Source organism: Bemisia tabaci, chromosome 1 (genome assembly GCF_918797505.1).
Source record: "Bemisia tabaci chromosome 1, PGI_BMITA_v3".
NCBI lineage: Eukaryota > Metazoa > Arthropoda > Insecta > Hemiptera > Aleyrodidae > Bemisia > Bemisia tabaci.
In genome coordinates, this window is record NC_092793.1 from 29,402,135 (window position 1) to 29,421,767 (window position 19,633).

The 19,633-nt window shown below is 40.0% G+C and overlaps 1 protein-coding gene across 2 annotated transcripts in view; it reads left to right on the top strand.

Moving 5' to 3' along the window:
- Window positions 1-19,633, top strand: part of LOC109041143 (protein amalgam) — a 641,206-nt gene that overhangs the window by 145,708 nt on the left and 475,865 nt on the right. The window lies entirely within an intron of this gene.

Consider the following 19,633-nt stretch of genomic DNA (forward strand, 5'->3'; position numbering starts at 1 on the left):
AAAGGGGTTTAAAAAAGCTTATCTGAATAAAGGGTCTCGCTCACGGATACCCCGTTCAACAAGGTATTTCAGAGCTGCTCGTGCTAGAGATGCTGAGACTTCTATGTCGAGTGATGGTGATAACTCTTCCATGGCAAATATTGCAGCAGTTCCCCCAGTCAGCGGTGATTCTTTTCACCAGTTAGACTTCCCTTCTGACTCTTCGTCAAGTTCAGAAGAATCTGATAGTGATGATTGGCAAGGCAATGGAATTAATGAACCTGAAAGTAACTCTGAAGATTCTGCATTATCTGAGCTTTCTGATGAAGATCCTCAGCCTGACAATGAGCCACCGGATGAAGAACCTGACCCTGATTTTGATGTGTACAACCTCAACGCTGAAGTGCTGCCTAATGTGACCTTGACAAAATTTGAAATTCTGGTAATGTTAATTCATTTCGTCATTCGTTTTAAGTTATCTGATGCTGGAGTAAAAGCGTTAATCAAAATGATCAATGACATTCTTGGTGTAAGCATCATATCCCCCAGTATCTACATGTTTAATAAGATATTTACCTCCGAGAAAACAAAAACATCATACCTGTATTGTTCTAAATGCCTCTTACTCTTGGGCAAAAAAGAGGACTGTGATAACATGGTGGAATGTCCGGCACCCACTTGTCGTGAGCCAGTGGAACCAAAGTCTGCAAATAAAGGCCATTTCTTTGTGACGATATCAGTTGAAGACCAAATATATGAGAAACTACGAACTGATGGAGAAAGTCTACTCTCATACCGACAGAATAGGGTTCAAAGTGACGAAGTAATCAGGGACTCTTTCGATGCCATCACTTTCAAAGAACTAGAGAAAAAAGCTTCAGGAAATTCATCTTTTGTGACTATAACTGGCAGTACAGATGGTGCTGAGCCATTCGAAAATACACTTTCGTCTGTATGGCCTATTCAATTTTTTCTCAATGAGATATCACGTAAAGAGAGATTAGCACCGTACAATGTCCTCTTAGGGGGTGTTTGGTTTGGGAAAATTGCACCTTCGATGGCTACGTTTTTCACTGCCTTCATTGCAGAACTTCAGAAGCTTGCGGGGGACGGCATTACCTGGTTCCGAGCTGCACTTCAAAAACATGAGGTGACCAAAGTATATTGCACTAATTTTTGTTGCGATACACCTGCCAAGGCAAAAATCATGAATATGATCCTTTTCAACGGGAAATGTTCGTGTTACGTCTGTCTTCATCCTGGTGACCAACTTGAACACGACCCGATGCAAATACGTTATGTTTACCGTCAATCCTATGAGCCAAGGACTGATGCATCGCTGCGGAAAAATATGGAAGATGCTGAAGCAACTGGTGAAATTAAGGATGGTGTATTAGGTATGTCACCATTGTACTACTTTCCTAACTTCTCCCTGCCGTGGGGAGTCACAATCGATATTATGCACTCCCACCTGATTGGTGTTACAAAATATCTAGTTCTTAATATTTGGACAAATTCTGAGTACAATGCATCCAATTTTTATTTGACACCTGAAAAAGTGGCAGCTATTGATCGCAGAATTAGGGCCATGCATCCCCCGTCAAACATATCCAGAGACTTGAGACCCTTATCTTCATGTGCCAAATGGAAAAGTAATGAATGGAGGAGCTGGCTTTTCTTCCAAGGACCAGTCTGCCTTCAAGGAATATTGCCTTTTCCGTATTAGCATTTTTGTAAATTGAGTGCTGCAATTTATTTTTTTAGTTCAGATGCTATTGATCGACGTCAAATTGCATATTATGGAGATTTATTATCCTCTTTCGTTCGAGAATTTGAGCAGTTTTATGGCATAAACCATATGACCTACAACGTTCATCTTACTGGACACATCAAAGAATGCGTTACCAGCAATGGCCCTCTGTGGTGTTATGCCGCTTATGTTTTTGAAACTGGAATTCGTTACCTGTTAGATCTCATTCAAGGTGCAAGGAGTGTGCAGCTCCAGATCACGAGGCGTTTTTGTTGCTTCTCCAGTCTCTCAATTATTGTCTCATTATATCCTCCTCTTAATGAGATCGTCGTTGCCTATTGTGATTCTATTTTGCCCCTTCGAAGAGTAAAGTTTGTTGGGCATTGTAGAGAAGGCCTCACAATAGTTGGGAATAAATTCAGATGCAAATTTAATCCTTCAGCTGAACAAGCTGATGCAATGGATTTAGCGGTACCTGGAATTTTGGACAGTAATATCTATGCTGTCAAAAAAATTATCTGGAAAGGAGGCATTTACACATCTGAAAATCTGAAATAAAAAAGGCGAGACGATTCATTCTTGCAGCTTTTGGACGGAAGAATTTTGAAGGTTTCGCAGTTTTTCTTTTCTTCAATCGACAACGATGAACTGTACATTCTTGGTAAACAACTTTGGTTTCAAATCAATAGCCGCGCAAGCTTTCATCTAAATGATTTCCATCTAAAAACGTGTGAACAGTACCGATTTGAAGACAATTTGGTCATCGTTCCCGCCACAACGATTCAGGCTAAATGCTTCTTTATGGCTTTACAAGAAGATGTCTCTTTCCTCGCAACTTTTCCAAATAATTTTGAAAGAGATTAGGATAGGTATATCTTTCCTTCTGAATAATTTATAATCTCAAAAATTATATCTCTCTTTGATTTATAGTAAAACATATAATGAGTTCGCTCTCAGTGTTTGTGCGCGCGGTTTATATACACACTCGTTGCCTGAAGGATTTCACTTTCCCTTGGATTCCAATCGCTATTATCCTAGAAACATAAGAAGCCTCATCTCTTCTAACTGCAAGTACTGAAACGTTTTATATTATTTTTTATCAACTGCATAGTGGCACTTAGCAGGGAAGGGCTAGGGGGTGATGTGAGTACAAAACTTTACTCTGCTTCGAAAAATGGTACCTACTTGTGATGCTGTGCTAATGATAGTGACAAGTTGAGTTGGCTGTAGACTCCAATTAAACATGTAAAAGCAAAGATAATATACCAAATTCTTGTGATTTATCAAAAACTAGTTTTCTTTTTTCTGGTAATCTTAGCTTGGTGAAGGTATATTTATACTGCTACAGAATTAGCCATGGGTCGACTCGGCCATAAGACAAAAATTGAATTTTGTATCTTAAAAAAAAACTCGAATAAAAATATTGTCCTCCTATTCATTGATAATTTTCGTGTCATCAATCAAACTCATCGAGATGACGTAAAAAGTTAGTCTGAAAAAGGTCAAGAAACTTTCAGTTTTCCATGCTAATTTCAAGGGAATCATCATGTTACCATGATGCACGGGAATGACAGGCTACCCAAGTAGCATGGAAATCACCTCATTCCCATGAAACTTGCATGGTAATGATGTGATTCCCATGCCATTCTCTTGGAAATGTGCTGATTCCCATGCCAAATCTCATGGGAATCGGACGTTTCCATGAAAAAAGGCAAGGGACTTTTTTGGCAGGGAACGAGAAAAAATAAATAATAATGTTTGCAGTCCTGTTGACCAACATTTAGGACACATTTTGTTTAAAAGGAAATTCAGCCATCTAAAAAGTGTTTTATTGTCATCGCACTGCTCATGGGCCAAAGTAATTTTATAAAAGTCAGATAACCAAAGAATACATCAACAATTGATTCTCACCTGATTTTGTGGTGGCTGTGGTGGCTCACTAACGGCGCCTGGTTTATTCACATCCATTTCGATAAGATTTAAAGCGGCTTCCGATAGTTTATCATCAGGCTCCTGAAAAAATGACAGGAAAAAAAAAGGTGAACAGAGGTAAAATGATTCATTGCAAGTGAATCAGATAGTTCCACATTACTGTCTTGGTAGTTAGATAATCACGAAGCTAAATAGATTGAATCCTTTAACGCATCCATTCATAAGTACATTCTTCCTTTATTAATGAAGAGTTAAAAGCAATGAAGTATTCATCATCATTGCAGTAAAAAAGAAGGGAAAAAATTACTTGCAAAACGAGAAAAAATAAATAATAATGTTTGCAGTCCTGTTGACCAACATTTAGGACACATTTTGTTAAAAAGGGAATTCAGCCATCTAAAAAGTGTTTTATTGTCATCGCACTGCTCATGGGCCAAAGTAATTTTATAAAAGTCAGATAACCAAAGAATACATCAACAATTGATTCTCACCTGATTTTGTGGTGGCTGTGGTGGCTCGTTCCCATTGGATCCTCCATCGGCAACATGATGATTCTCCTTCTCCAAGGCAAAATTCTTCTCGGACAAGGCTTCTGATGCTTCGTCTGTGTTGATTACTATTTTCTTTAGCTTCGCAATTTTTTTATCTCTGTTGGAGATCTGTTGCTTAAGCATCGCTATTTCTTCCTTTAATGTATCCGTGGGCCCAAAATCCGACCCTGCTTCTGAGTCACTGAAGCTTGAATCTGCAACCTCGAAAACACGTTCTGCCAACTCTCTTGCAGTGTTTGGCTGAAAAATGAAAAACAAGGTAAATTGAATTAATCCATAAAGAAAAAAAGTAGTGCTTTTGGATCAAAGCACTACCCTGCTGCGAATTCTGAAAGAACTTACGGCGCACCATTCTTAGCATCATACTTCAATCGTACTTTTTTACACACTTAAGTCATTTGCAAGACTTCCTAACGATACATATTTCATGTGACTATTGCTCTCAAATTTGTACAAATATTGGTCCAAGAACAACCAGTTCAATAGGCTATCTTGAGGGAATTCAGTTCTGAGTGTTTTAAAAATTTTAAAAACAATGTCCACAGCTTTGAGAAGTGTTTCGCAATGATAATAAATTTTATTGACTCGTACGTACGGTGTGATCTCAGGGAGTTCTCCGACTAACAATACAGCTGGCTGTTCAGCATACTGCATACTGGTTAATTTCTGGTTCCTTGTCTGGAAGATTTCATTCGCCTCTTCCAATGTAGAACTATGAATTATGAAGCCTGTTTTGTTTTCAATTCTAGAAGGTTTCCAGCCAGCTCTGATTGTGATGGAGGGGAACAGAGCTGACAGTAAAAACAAGGCATTTGCTGTGCGACTTACAGGATCTGTAAAAGTACGACCAAAAAAATGAACGACTGGTAACAAAAAGAAAAAGCAACCAGGGGTGTAGAAAGTTTACAATAGAGCTAAAAATAACGTCCATTGCTTAAGAGGACTTTTTTTGGAGATTGTCGAACTTTTGGTGGATATTACATTTTTTATTTTGGAAGAGAACGTTTTTTTTTATTTTTTTCAAAAAAATTTCCTTAGCTACGTCAGAGCTGACGTAGCAAGGCCTGGAGCAGAGTTCAGCCAATGAGGAAATGCTGTTCCCCCATCATCAGTTCTGGCTACATCATTTGAGCCCGCCAAAAATATCACTTCAAACAGGTCTCGCTTTTCACATTTTCGAAGCAGCTCTTTTTGCCCTTTAGAATTGAAGAACTGAAAAATTCCTACAATCTTAGTTCACTCCATACTTACAGAGAATGAATTAAATATAGTTGGCGCTGCTGAACTGCTTTAATTAAAATAAGTTTGGAACCCAGGAAGCTCATGGACAGTTTCCGTGACTTCCATACTTTGACACCACTTTCAACCGGTTGTTTCGATCAATACTAAATGTTTGATTTTTTTTGAACCATCGTTCATTCTGAGTTTTAAAAGTTCCATTTATATCATATCTGTCTATTTAATGCCTCCTGACGTCCTGATTGCTTATGATTGTCAATATCTTAATGGAACCGGAATTTTTTGGCATATTCCACCAAAAAATATTGACTTCGGGGCATGCCTTTTACATTAAGTAGTATTTGCATTAACTATGAAGAAGAAAGATCTCTGCAACACAGAGATTTTCTCCTTGGGAAGTACGGAAATTTACCAGTGAAAACTAGGCGAACTTAAAAATTGTCTTGGTAGTTAGCCGTTAAAGAGTGAAGAAAGCAGACACAGTCTTTAACTTATTGAATCTCTCGCAAAGTATATATTATGCAGGAAAAATCGCTTCTCATTTTGTCAATTTTTACAGGAAAGCTACCTAGATTTTTTTAAGGAGACACTTACAGTTCAAGTCAGGTGTAACGACTTACAATTAGAATGCAGAACTATTGAAAAAATATTGAGTTTATTTGCAAAGTTTTCAAGAAACAAATTTATCAAAGAACAAAAATAAAAATTAAAAGAAAATTCTATTTTACACAAACATAAAGACAGAATAAACAGTTGCAAATAGAGTAAAAAGACAAATTTCCATAAATGAAAGCTTGTTAGGAAAATTTGCAAGAAACGAGTATTTGGAAAAACAAAGATAAAAAATTAAAAGCTATAAGTGAACATTTAAAGACTAACAGTCGAAGAATTTTGTCTTTGTTGAATAATTGACCCTGTTTATAGATCCTGACTCAGATAACACATTTATTGTGGCCTGTCCTGTCCTGACATATTATGGCAGAGAAATAACAGGCTTAAGGATTAAGTACGTACGAGAGTAAAACTTTGCCAGACCTACAATTCAAATACATTTAAGTAATTCCCAGGTTTAGACATAATTTAGACAAACTCGGTTGGTCAAATACTGTTGGAAGAAATTGCAAATAACATGCTTCTCTTGACAATGCCGCTGCAGAGAGAGTACATATCATGAACAAACTATTGAATACAAGTACATATAATGAACAAAGCATTTAATGCAAAAAGTACGCATGAATCATAAACAAACTTGTACTACTGTAATACTTGTACTTTGGCTCTTACTGAACTTTGAACGGTCTATTCTTAATCGGTCCAATTCCCGTTGGGTCAATTGGAATAAGCTCGGGCCTATTCCGACGTGCTAACGTAATCGAGAGTGTCTTCAAATCGGCCCAAAATCGGAATGTGCACGTAACGTATATATTTTGTCGCACAATGTCTGAACAAATGCTGCTCTTCTAGCAGTGTGGTTCGAATATTAGTTAAATCAGAAACAAAATTAAGAAGGAAAGCCAACTGTTCTCGAGTGTATACGATTACATAGCTGAGTGAGACTTGGCGAGCCCCCCCGACACTTATTATTTCACATATCCACGAATTAACTGCACGATATGGCAACCTCCGTCCTGCATGTTTCGGTCGCAGCTAATGTCGATTTTGATTCTGTCGGTGAGTGATTTAAATTGATACGATTTCCGTGACGTTGGTGAAATGAGGGTGCGAGAACCACGGGGGTATTAATTATATTCGTCTTGGCGCTTATCTTTACATGCAAACAATCAATTTTCCTGTATATCACCGCGAGACGCAACCAAGCGGGGCTAAAGAGGTAGAGGTTAAGAAGCCATAATGCTCCCTCGCGTCGGATACATATGCAAAGCACAGAAAACAAGGCTCGATCGCTCTAGCCGACGCCAACGCAGCGCCGGTTCCCCTCATAATTAGCAGTCGCGCCGGTCGACAGGTGAGTAAAAGGTGGCCATTGGTCGAGCTGGAGTTGAGCGCTTTTTACAGCAGTCACTTAGACGGGAGAGGTGAGTTTATAAGACGTATCGGGACTTAGGGGAAAGATATTACACCCCTGCTACAAAAGAGACGGTCAACGCAGAAAAGGGCCTCCGTACACGAAAGTTAAAAATTAAGTTGTGTACACTAGATCATGAGGGAGCAAGGTATTTGTCAGTTCGGAAATAATAAAGATTTTTTAAGGGGCGCCACGGAAGTGCTAAAAAAGTGCGGAAATTTCGTCAGAAGGTGCGGAATTTTTTTCCCTCACACCACGCGTGTTTCTTAGCAAAGCCCGGAAAGCTTATGCAATCCCCTGCGGGTTTATTCTTAGAATAGTATTTGCCTGCAAGATCGCGATTGTGCAGCCAGTTAATTTTCAAGCCACCAATGAAATTTTATTTTTACGTCATTCTTTTTCGCAATTCGAGCGAGAGTTTCAAACTTTCGAAATTTTTCGAATTTTGTCAAATGGAGGTACCGAAAATATACTGAATCTTTTGGCTTAGGAGTTATTGGATTCCTGCTGTTCAAAAGTAGAAGGAAGGTTGGCAGTTGAGAGGTGCATACCATTTTCCAATTTTACTGCGGTTGCGCCTCAGGATATGGAGGATTGGCACTCCGCAAAGTTGTTCTTTGAATTCCTCCTCTAAAGCAGTAAAAACCTGATCCTCAGTAAGATTTTTAGGTAAAAGAAAAAGGTCTCTTATGAGACCTCGAGAGTCTTAAAGTTCCTCTTCGCCCTCAGTCAAAGGAGATCTTTTTTTACGTTGAGCTAAAAGAATAACTTTAGTTCTGAATTCTCCGACAGGCTTTGGTGTTCGGGGAAATGAACTGCTTCCAAGTTGAAGCCCTCGTTTTCTCTGTTTTGATAAGGTGAAGATGCCTTTCATAGATGGAAGACCAGAATTTGAATGCTGGAATGAATGCCCAAAATCATGTCCACAGGATAAACTGTCATTCGATGAATGGGACTCTATGGGTCTGCCTACTGCTGTAGATGGAGGTGGAAATTGCTGATCATCATTACGGTACAAGTCACTTCTACTAGAATCCAGTATGTCCATTGAAAATCGGCTTCTTGAAGATGATTCAATTTGTCTTCTCTGCCTTGGTAAGGGAGGCAATGGAGTGCTACGAGAATAATTTCCAGAACCTATCATTCTTGACGTGGAAACCCTCTGGTACAGTCCGATACCGCTTGGTGGTACTGCTTGTGAACCAGTGCTATGTCTTCTGGACCTAGAAACCTGCGGAGGGGGGCTCCTACAAGAGTGTCGAGCTCTGTTGAGGCCTGTTAGTATTAGTACTTCCTCGTACTCTCTATCAACTGCCAGCGGAGAGCGGCTTCCGACTCGACGCAGGAGGCGAGGCGTAGCAGAGGGCTAGCGCATACATGTCTACTAGGGTAAAAAAACAGTGTAGATTTTGAATATCACATTGGTTTTCAAAAAAACAAAATTTAAAATTGAGGTTTTGGTCAGGTTTTTCGGTCAAATACCACAGTGTGCGCCGGTCAACATTAAACACATATTAGCGCTTACAAGACTCCATGAATACTTCACGCATTGCGTTCAACGTAGTGCGGTCAGTAGCGGTTGGCGTGAAACTCATAGTGCCTACTAGACTGCATGGATACTTCACGCATTGCGTCAAACGTAGTGCGGTCAGCAGCGGTCGGCGCAAAACGCATAGCGCCTACGAGACTGTAGGGATACTACTGAGTGAAACCACCAATAAATGCAGAAGAAGAGAAAACGAGTTTAAAGTTCAAAAATTACAGTGAGTCCTTTAGCTCACAGAAAATTTAAAATGATGCTGATTAGCTAAAATTCCTGAGATTCTGATAAAAATTCCACTTGCATCTGCCTTCTTCTCACCAGATGCTCTTAATGAAGTTAGGATGAAAAATATTAACAGAGGCGCCGATGTTTATGCTACAAATCTTTCGGGGTGTTCATTAAAAATAAACCATCCCAGTTAAAATGATCACGAATGATCATCTCACAATATTTCATAAGGGAGAAGGAGGTACAGAAATGATAGACGATCTACAATAGTTCGTCTTTTTTCCCTTTCTTCCCTTGTTCCCTTTACTCCCGTTTTTATTGGTCCAGGGGTAGCATGTCACGCACCGGGCCTTACTGAATCCGCCATCAGTGTACTTCAAACATTTTGGGGCAAATAACACCGACAAATTTGAAACCCAACCGGATTAAGGAGGGTTGAATTTAACAGTCTAACGTAAGTTTGAGGAAAAGCTATTTCAATTTCAAATCACCGGCAACGTTGTGTCGTATGTTCTATGCTGGAACGCGTGCACGACCCACGCGGTTTATTCAGTGCAATTGACTGACTGATGAAGGGAACATTTCATCCAAGCTTGACTCCTTCAACCTCTGTGACTCTCCGTATCAACCCACCTGAAAAAACATCCCGTTTTTTCCGCTACCATCTCCTTTTTTACCTTGCTTATCTTCCCAGCTTTTAAAATTGCCAGCATTTGTGGAGTCAACCTGCCCTGTAAGTTCCTTTCTCTAATGGACCCTCCCCCTTTTTTTCGGTGCCTTCGGCTTAATGTTTACCATCTACCCTCCAGCGCAATCTACCAAGTTTTTCTGCAGAGCTAAGCTCATCCAGATTACGCTCATTTATACTCGATTTAATTTAATTTCCTCCTCCAGCAGTGAGAAAAACTTCTCCTCTATTTAACTGAAATCACGAGCCAATGACTATCGACAATTAATCTCTAATGTCTTGCCAATTCCATTTATTATCCATGCAATGCGAGTGTAGAATGCTAGACTCCTGTCATCAAAGTGACGTTTAAAATAAAGTTTCTCAAAGAACATTAAGGACAAAGAAACAACACAAAAAAATGAAGGAAAAAAAATTACTGCCTGTTTAATTCAACTTTTGTATCGCTCTTAAATGCTCGTTTTTAAGAAGATTCCGGGAGCTGTCATTGAAGTGCGATTTTTCCTTTTGACCTAATCGAGCCATCACCTTTAATCAGACTGAACAGGGAGACAAGGCAATTTATCAGATGAATAAGAGCTTTGCACTTTTGTTCTGTAATATTTCGAGACTATTTTATGTGCAAAGTATCTCTCCGAAAGCCCAACACACGATGAAATATTAAGCACGCCTTCTCGTTACCTGATTAAAATTTAACGTACAGCTGGGTAAAATCATGATAGATTCAACTCATATTTGTGTCGTTAGCTGTTTTTTATTTCGTCACTTTATACTTTTCGCTTGCTAAAAAATCGAAACTAACTTGAATCAAATCGGCAACAAAACTAATTTTAGTAGTATTTAATTTACGTGACTCTCCAATATTTTAATCCGAATTTTTGTTACATTTCATAACGATGATCATTTCGTCAATTTTCGGCCGAAGTATCACAGGCGACATGCGACCTTTAAAAGTTTCCAACGCCATTTTATTTTTCTACAGAGATATTTTTCAACGAATCTGTTTGAAAATTTCACTGAACTGTGTTTGTGCTGCCGATAAAATTCAGTGAAATTTTCGAACAGATTCAACCAATAACTTCTCTGTAAAAAAATAAAATGGCGGCGGGAATTTTAAACCTCGCATGGCGCTTGTGATAACTTGGCCGAAAGTCTGTTATCTTCTATTTCTCCACAGGTTGAGAGTTTGCCTAACCATTCGTCCATTTTTTTTGGGATTCGCTATACCATCGTCAGGTTCTCAAAAGTGAACTAAATGTATACAACTCTAATTTGGTGCGTATTACTCGTATATATTTGTAAAGTTTCTCTATTTTTTAAGCGCTCAGCCGATAGGCAGCGTTTTTTGATTTCGACTTGCCTCTGAGTACTAGTATACTAGTGCTAATGCGTTTAAATGGCGCACCAGCTCATCGATGTGTAGGCTTTTTGGGGGGGGTCCATTTTTAAAATAAATAAATCTGTGAAAACTGTATTTTATGCTTTTAACGTAATGCGCAGGTAGTTTCGATCGTTTGTCCATAAGAAAATTTCTTAGCGGTAGAGTAATTCTTATCGAAATTGATCGTTGAACTCAAACGAAGCCTGAAAAAAACGCGCCTGATGAGCTCAACGGTGACTATCATTTTCGGGAAACGAGAAAACGCGTTTACGGTTTCCTGGGTAACCTTTGTTTGCTATCAGCTGATGTTTTATTTCCATTTCCCAGCCAAGTCGACGGAGTTTATACGTCCTTTCTTCACTAAATACATTTACTAACACCTGAGCGCCTTACTAATACGACAGTATTAGAACATTCCCGCTTGTTTTTTTTTTTTTTTTTTTTTAATTGTCCACTTGCGTCTGTGCACGATGCACACTTCATATGGGACGCGACGCAAAACTTGGCGTAAAGGTAATTCGTATGTAGGCGAGAGGACGCGGACGAATGGTTAGGCAAACTCTCAATCTGTGGAGAAATAGAAGACGTAAAGTTTAGCGCGGAGTTTCATATAAATTAATAAAACTTTCTTTTATTTTAGCGCGTGAAGCGAAAGTTTTCACGACGGAACTTTATAATTGCGGCCGTGCGCCTCCTTAAACGGACCGTTTAGAACCACAGGAAAATTCAGAGAATGCCATTAGAGCCGGTGAATTTTGTGACCGTGCTCTCGAGCTCGGAGAGAAAGGAGAATTGTCCGTTTAAAATGAGAGGAAAATAATATCGCAATGAAATGGAAATGAGGTTTCAAGTATTTCATTCTGATTTGCAGTGAAATTTCCTGAGATTTATCTATGTATTTCATAGGTAACCATCCGAATTACGATTCTCATTTTCCCAGCAAGTATCATCTTTTTTTACGTTTTGAACCAAGGAACCACTATATCTGGTTGATTATGAAACACTAAAACGGGCTACATGCTATGAATAAAAACAATTTGACAAGACGATTTGGGATTAACATGCCCTTCTTCAATCGCCGATAAAACAACACAAAAAATTAAAAGCCACACATGTGAGCCGCCGCATAGCAGCAAGGCAAGACTGAAAACAGGTAATGGTGATCATAGGTACAAAAGTTTCGTCATAAGTTCATCAATGCAGATAGACGCCTTTCTAGATAAGTCAGAAATGGTAATTCTCTCTGCAATTTAGGTTCATACGTCCGTCCTAATAATTGTCCACAGAGGATCATGCACCAAAATTTCAAGGTGCCTCTATGGCGAATTCCTACGAATGAAATGAAGGAATTTTACAATTATTAAAAAGTGTTCAGGGAATGAACGTGAAAGTTTTCTCAAGTTTCTGAAAACTAGACCGTGAAAAGCTACGGTCAGATTAGGCTCAGATGAATTTTGAAGTCGAGGGGCTAATTTTTCCACCGTCTAGTTCCAATTATCACCTGAGTTTTAAAGCTGACTTAGTTCGGTTTCATAATCATGACGAACGTATTGATGCACCGATTTTGAATGACCAACCAAACGCTCTTTTAACAAATTTATCACCAGCATGTAGTAAATCGTTCGCACAGTCTAACAGTTGTGTTATGCTTCGAGGTGCCGATGAATCGGTGATGCAATCCATAAATTCGGACCTATCCACAAAACTTAAAAAATAGGGAGAGTTCGAATTCCCTGCCTCGAAAACTGCCAATTCTGGCAGAAGTGACGATTCCATTTATCGCAGAAAAATCATTTTTAAGGGTCGCTCACCTTTTATCATTACTTTGTTTCTTTTTCCATTGTAATGATGCACGCGGATTTTGCTGGTCTCGGGAATGCTCCACTTTTAAGTAGATTTAAGCAAGTTCATGTTTAAGGACCGAATGATTGCACATTTTTGGCTATATGGTTTTGGTGGACGGAATAGCATGCGCCGCGCCATGAGCGTTTCCCATGAACGAAAATTTTTCGGTTGAAGTCAGTTTTTGGTTGTTTTTTTGATTTCTTCCCCCCTCCCGCCCGGAGCCGGGCACTTTCGAAACAAGCTATTCATTTATGCTACAACCATTCAGCCATTTTGAAAGCTACTGTCATGTTGCCCAGAGGCAGCACGATTATCACGGGTTTTGATCCATCTGACTTTCAAGCTTGATAATCGGAGCCACTGGCGAGGCGATCGATTATCGATATTTCTCCGTTTGAAGCCATGCTATAGCATCGTTTATTAAAGTGTTCATTGCGAATATCCCGTTTATCGATTCTTTTCCATAGAATAAAGTGGATCAATCGATATATCGCAAAGCACGCCGCGCCACCGATCGGGGTCGTTTTACCGACGCTGAATGTAATAAACATAGAAAGGTCACAAGAATGAAAGTCCCCAGGGCGGCCTAAAAAGTGAGAGTATTTAAAATAAAATCGACTTACCAACTCGTCTGCTTTTGGCAGCAGAAAATTAGCATGCAGAGGAAATGCTTTGATCTGTAGCCCCGGCACCGGGTAACTGCCTCGACCCTCCCGAAAATATTTGTCGTTGCAGCTTCATTCGGATTAAAAGACGAAAGAGGAAATTTCGCCCGACCGATGACGCAACTGCCTCTCACAGAGACTCGGCTTGATATTCGCTTAAGGCCTTCGGGCCGGACTAATCGTTGTCCCTCTGACGCAAGGGCGTATCTCGATTCCTACATGAGTCCCGGAATGCATAGAATTATACGCAGTGGCGTGGCGTGCTTTGCGATCCATCGATATTTCTCCATTTGAAGCTATGGTAAATAATCGATTGTCAAGGTGTTCGCTGCGAACACCCTGTTTATCGATACTTTTCCATAGGTTTAAATGGCCGATCAGTCGATATACCATAAGGAGAGCAGGGCTCAAGTGGAAATTGAGATACGCCCTAACGTCGGAGGGACAATGTAATATCAACCAACCACTCGTCTGCAACATTTCCATCCCCACCATCCCTCAACTCACCCCTCCGATCAAGTTAACACGCGTATTTGAAAATCAAGATCCCTTAAATACGTCCTCTATTTAACCTCGGATCAGTTTTACCCTTCAAAGGCTGTTTTCAAAGAGCATTTTAATTGGTAAAATGGCGACAATATTTGGATAATAATGAGGTTATGTCCCGTCGGCTCTGCACTAACACCACTGTAGTTCGAGCACTAGGTAAAATTCAGCGCAAAATTCGGGCATGCAGCCGGATTTTCATTTTTTATATTTCCTTGTTTTTTCCTGCATGCGCGGAGAAAAAAACTTCGTGCATGGGACCCGAAGTTGAGGTCATATAGATCTCTGAAGTTTTCTGATCACGCATCCGAAAACTTGAGGTCGAGCTGCCGAAGTTCGGGTCAGACATCGAGGCACTTCGGTATGTACCGGAGCACTTCAGATGTGTGACCCGAACCCTTCGGTATTTATCGAAGTACCTCAGATGTCTGACCCGAACTTCGGCAGCTGAACCTCTAGTTTTTAGATTCGTGATCCGAAAACTTCAGAGATCCATATGACCTCAACTTCGGGTCCCACGCACGAAGTTTTATTCTCCGCGATGAATCCTAACGGTTTTAGAAAGTTAGCTTCCACTTTGTAAAAAAGACTGATTTTCAACGCAACCAGCCTATCCGGTAACGAATGGCGGATTGGCGGAAATCGTTTGCCACGGAAAATACCTTCGCCCTTTCACCGGAGTCTGGAGGGACCCACCCTCTCCTTCCTCGGTGAAACGCAACTCAAGTTTTGTTTCTATTTTTTTTTTTTTTTTTTTTTTTTTTTTTTTTATTTTCATCTTATACTCTTGTTCTCTCGTATTCTGGGTGCGTGAATTAGAATACGAACACAAAACTTGACGAGGTTTAAGGAACACAACCGCTAATACCTGAAGATTTTGGCAAATTTAAATCAGCAATTTTGCCGCATTTTACTGTGCAAAGTACGCACTTTGATGTTTATAGTCGGTTCTAATTTCGCATGGAAGCTGTGAAGTGGTTGGAAAAAAAATTGCGAACCTGACCTCAAAATTACTAAGTCACCTCCTTAATATTTAGACCTCAAATAATTATATTGTCGGTTTTTTTGTAAGATGTGATGGTGTGAACAAAAGTATTTTAAACAATTTTTAGAAATAGAAATATTTTCCGGAAGAAAAATTGCAACAGTTACCTTCTGATTATAAAATAAAAATGCTGCAATCATAATAGAGACAATGATGGTATGCACTATAAATCAAAGTCAGGTTTATTTCTTAACTTACTCAAACTCTTCAGGAAGAATTGAAATAAAAACAGCACATCTTATCCTCTTGAGTCGAGTGAGGCAATGCACTAACCAGGCACTTATGGCTTCTTTGATCACTTTATCTGATGCTTTATCTATTTCTGTTTCTGTATTGCACACTGAGTTCAATGTGTCTGTAGGCAGAAGAAAAAGAAATCAGTAGTACGTTACATCGCAGCCTCCTAAGAAACTTTTCTAAAGGGTTCCCTTACTCTCGAACTATTTTATTCTTGGAAAATGTTGATCGAATGTATTACTTAACAAAACATTTTTTTTTAAAACTGATTTATAATCTACAGGGATGCCAAAGATGAAAAGGGATGGTGCAGAAATTTGCAAATAATATTTAGTCTGAATGACACAAGAGTAAAAAGTTAAAGGAAAAAAATTTGAAAATTATTCATTGGGACGTATATCAAGGTAACCTCTATCATGAGGGTAGGGGGATACCCCTACATACATCTAACACATTATTGGACACTGTTCTGTGGGCAGCATGATGCTGTCCACAGGACATCTGTAGATGCTCTATTTCATAGGTCTAAATGTTCTGGGAAGTTAGTCGCAGCAGTTTTCCATTTGGACCACTCTGACCCAAGCAGGAATACCATAGAATACGGAAGAGAAAATTACCAAAACGGCTGAGTTTTTTCTTCCCTCTGTGATATCACGTCAGTCTGCAGATACGTGGTATTGTTCCTTGCATCAATTTTATCTTTTGAATAAATTTGGTTCCTGTTCGACTCCAGCTCGAGATCGCTGCAAGATTTCGAAAATGGAAGAGTTTCATATGGCGCACGGTGGATCGAGTCAACGAGAGAGGTCGGATACGAATTGACCCTCTGAAAGAGCAAATTTTGATGTTTATTCCGTCAAATTTCAACGCTTAAGGGGTGATTTTTGCAGTAAATATTACGAGAAAGCTAATGGGATCACTTTTAAGACCATAACGTTGGGCAATAATTGAGTTAAGAGCTTTTAAAGTTTCCAATTTTTCTCCGACTTCACTGGAAGAAAAAACACGTTAGATCTAGAGTCCAGACTCTTAAAAACATCGACAAGAAAAAATACTCTTGATTCAATCAGATTTAAGCTTAAATCAAAAGGAAATCCGCTCAAATTAAGAGGCTGGGTTTTTGATTGAAGCTTAAATCTGATTGAATCATGGGTATTTTTTCTTGTCGATGTTTATAAGAGTCTGGACTCTGTATCCAATGTGTTTTTTTTTCCAGTGTTGACTTGTTCCATTGTGCGGCGGGATAGTTCTTGGCGCGTTCGGCCACTATCCGGCATCGACGCGCCGCGACGCCGCGCGCCGTTGGGCTGGTGAGCGGGCTCGCGGGAAGAAACAGAGTTGTCGGGGATAATCTATACCGGGGCTGTCGGTCGTCCGCGGCGCAGGTGATTTGTGCGTTGTTTGGTGAGCGCGGTTGAGCGAGTGATAACTGATAACTCGCCGAAGAGGAGTGGAAAACGGAAAATGGAAATTCATGAAGGGCGCTGGGAAAGCGATAAATTAAAGAGCGCGCGCACGGCCCATCGCCCGACGCTCACCTCTCGTGCCCGATCATGTTTTTCCGAATGATTTGAGCTCTTCCGGGAGGGGCTCCTTCGCGCCCTCCGGTGGCGTGGCGTCAATGATCGATTATCGATATCTCGCTATTTAAACCTATGGTAAAGAATCGATTACTAAGGTGTTCGCTGCTAACACTCTGACTATCGATCCTTTTCCATAGGTTTAAATGGAATAACAATCGATATATCGCTGGCGCCCTCGCTCCCACCACCCTCGCTAGCTCATCCCTGTAACATACCTGTTAACGGAGCACCCTAATGAAGACATAATTTCAAGCTCGTTGACAGGCAACCGCGAACACGGTATCCGCTTTGAAAGACGTGTCAATGGGCCGAAAAAAAGTAAGACATGCAGACACGCTCGCTGCTAACCGTTCCTCCTCGTATGTCGGCTAATGTCGGCACATCTGCGAAACTCGCAGGGTTCCTCCCTTAGCCGTTTTCACGAGGAATGGGCGAGACGTTGTCGTGGTGTGTGTAGCTAGTCATCGCGAGCACCTCCTTGTATTTTCAGGTGAAAATATTGAAGGTTTAAGGCCGCTCAAGTATTATGTAAGTCATCGTGGCCCACTCTTCAACCTCACCAACCTTTCCCTCCTTGCCAACTTGAGGCTTTGGAGTTTAAAGAGGAGACTTCGGAGTTTTTAGAGGAGCTTTGTAGTCTTAAGAGGAGACTTTGGTGTTTTAAGAGGAGACTTTGGAGTCTTAGGTTTCTTAACAATGTTGAGGGTACCAATTTTCTCAGTGATGTAATAATTCATTTTTCCAAGCCTTAACCTCTAGATATCATCCGTTGCAGTTAATCCCTCTGCTGTCAGTCGAGGTTAAAAGGACACCAAGATAAAAAAAACAAAAAAAAACCCAAATTAAGAGAATAGTGCATTATAATGCTAAATAAATAAACTCCCTACTGGAAAAATTTGGTGGTATTCAAAATTGTTGCGTTTTGATCCTAGGAAAATACTTAATTGAACGGATGTCTAGCAAACAGAACTATGTGCAGGTTGGAAAGATCGGGTGTGTTCGTTAGATGAGGGATGGCGTATAGTAGTAATAGGTACTGGATTCAAAAGAGAAGATCTCCCCGAAACAAGTGCGAATTCTGTGCGGCTTATAAAGCACCAGCGTGCATCATCTGCATGTGTGTAGTGATTTTGCAAGTTGGTAATACTGTTTTTCCTCCATTTCAATCCATTGAAAGTATCGATTTTAGGCTACCAAAAATCGTTCGTTTTACATACATTTAAATGGAGGAAAAATAGCGTTGTCAACTTTCAAGAATGACCACTGTCGTATGCATTCACTGGAAGAAGAAAACACATTGGATTTAGAGTCCAGACTCTCGAAAACATCGACAAGAAAAAGTACTCTTGATTCAATCAGATTTAAGCTTAAATCAAAAGGAAATCCGCTCAAATTAAGAGGCTTGGTTCTTGATTTGAGCTTAAATCTGCTTGAATCAAGAGTATATTTTCTTGTCGATGTTTTTAAGAGTCTGGACTCAAGATCCAATGTGTTTTTTTTTTTCCAGTGCACAGTTCACAGTTTCTGTATTCGATGTTACTCTATGTTACTTTGCGTTACTTTTCTCTGCGTCTTTTTTTTTTTTTTCTCTTTTTTTTTCCAGTGTTCAATCATAAAACCGTGTTTCTGTTTATTTATCATGTAGATGTATGTATCTCGAACTCAGTAAGAACAAGAAACTTTGCCTCTCGACCGTTGAGATGAAAAGCCCGGCGTATTTTGATGATCAAAACCATATGATCCATTCGAAATTGCAAAATTTCCTTTCGTAAAATACGAATTAACTTAGAAAGTTCTGAATTTTTTTCTCCCAATTTGGCCGAGTATTCCATTTTGAATTTAATCTAATGTGTCTAAAAATTTCGATCGAAGATACCCGCACAACTTTCGGCGCAATTACATTTTTCCAAAAAGTATGTAGAACTGGCCGAATGTTCACACGGCTTTTTTCCCCAGCCCGGCAGTATTGTAGTCATGCAGCCGGACGTTTTTGGGTGGGAGAAAAGTTGGGTCCCCAGGGACGAAAGGCGGAAAAGTGGGGAAGTGGCCGGGCTTGTGGAGGGTGGAGTATAGAGGGAGGCTGTGGAGGCGTCTACGGGGAGCAACAAGATTACCCACTCGCAGCTCCCTCCAGCCCGAACAGAAATGAACAGTCGGAGAAAAATGGTCGTGTCCAAAAAGAATGGCATTTTTAGGAAAATCCCCTCTTTAATTTATCTTCCCTTGAACTTATAAGCGTACAACCTCAATGTGTTCATTGAGTGACTTAAAGATCTCGCGGCTTTTTCGCCACGCTGCCAGACAAAGTGTTAAATATCACAGTCTTGCCCAAGTGTCTCGAGAAAACAAACTTTTTCGATTTGCGACTTTGAATCAGGTTGTACTGAAGGAAATG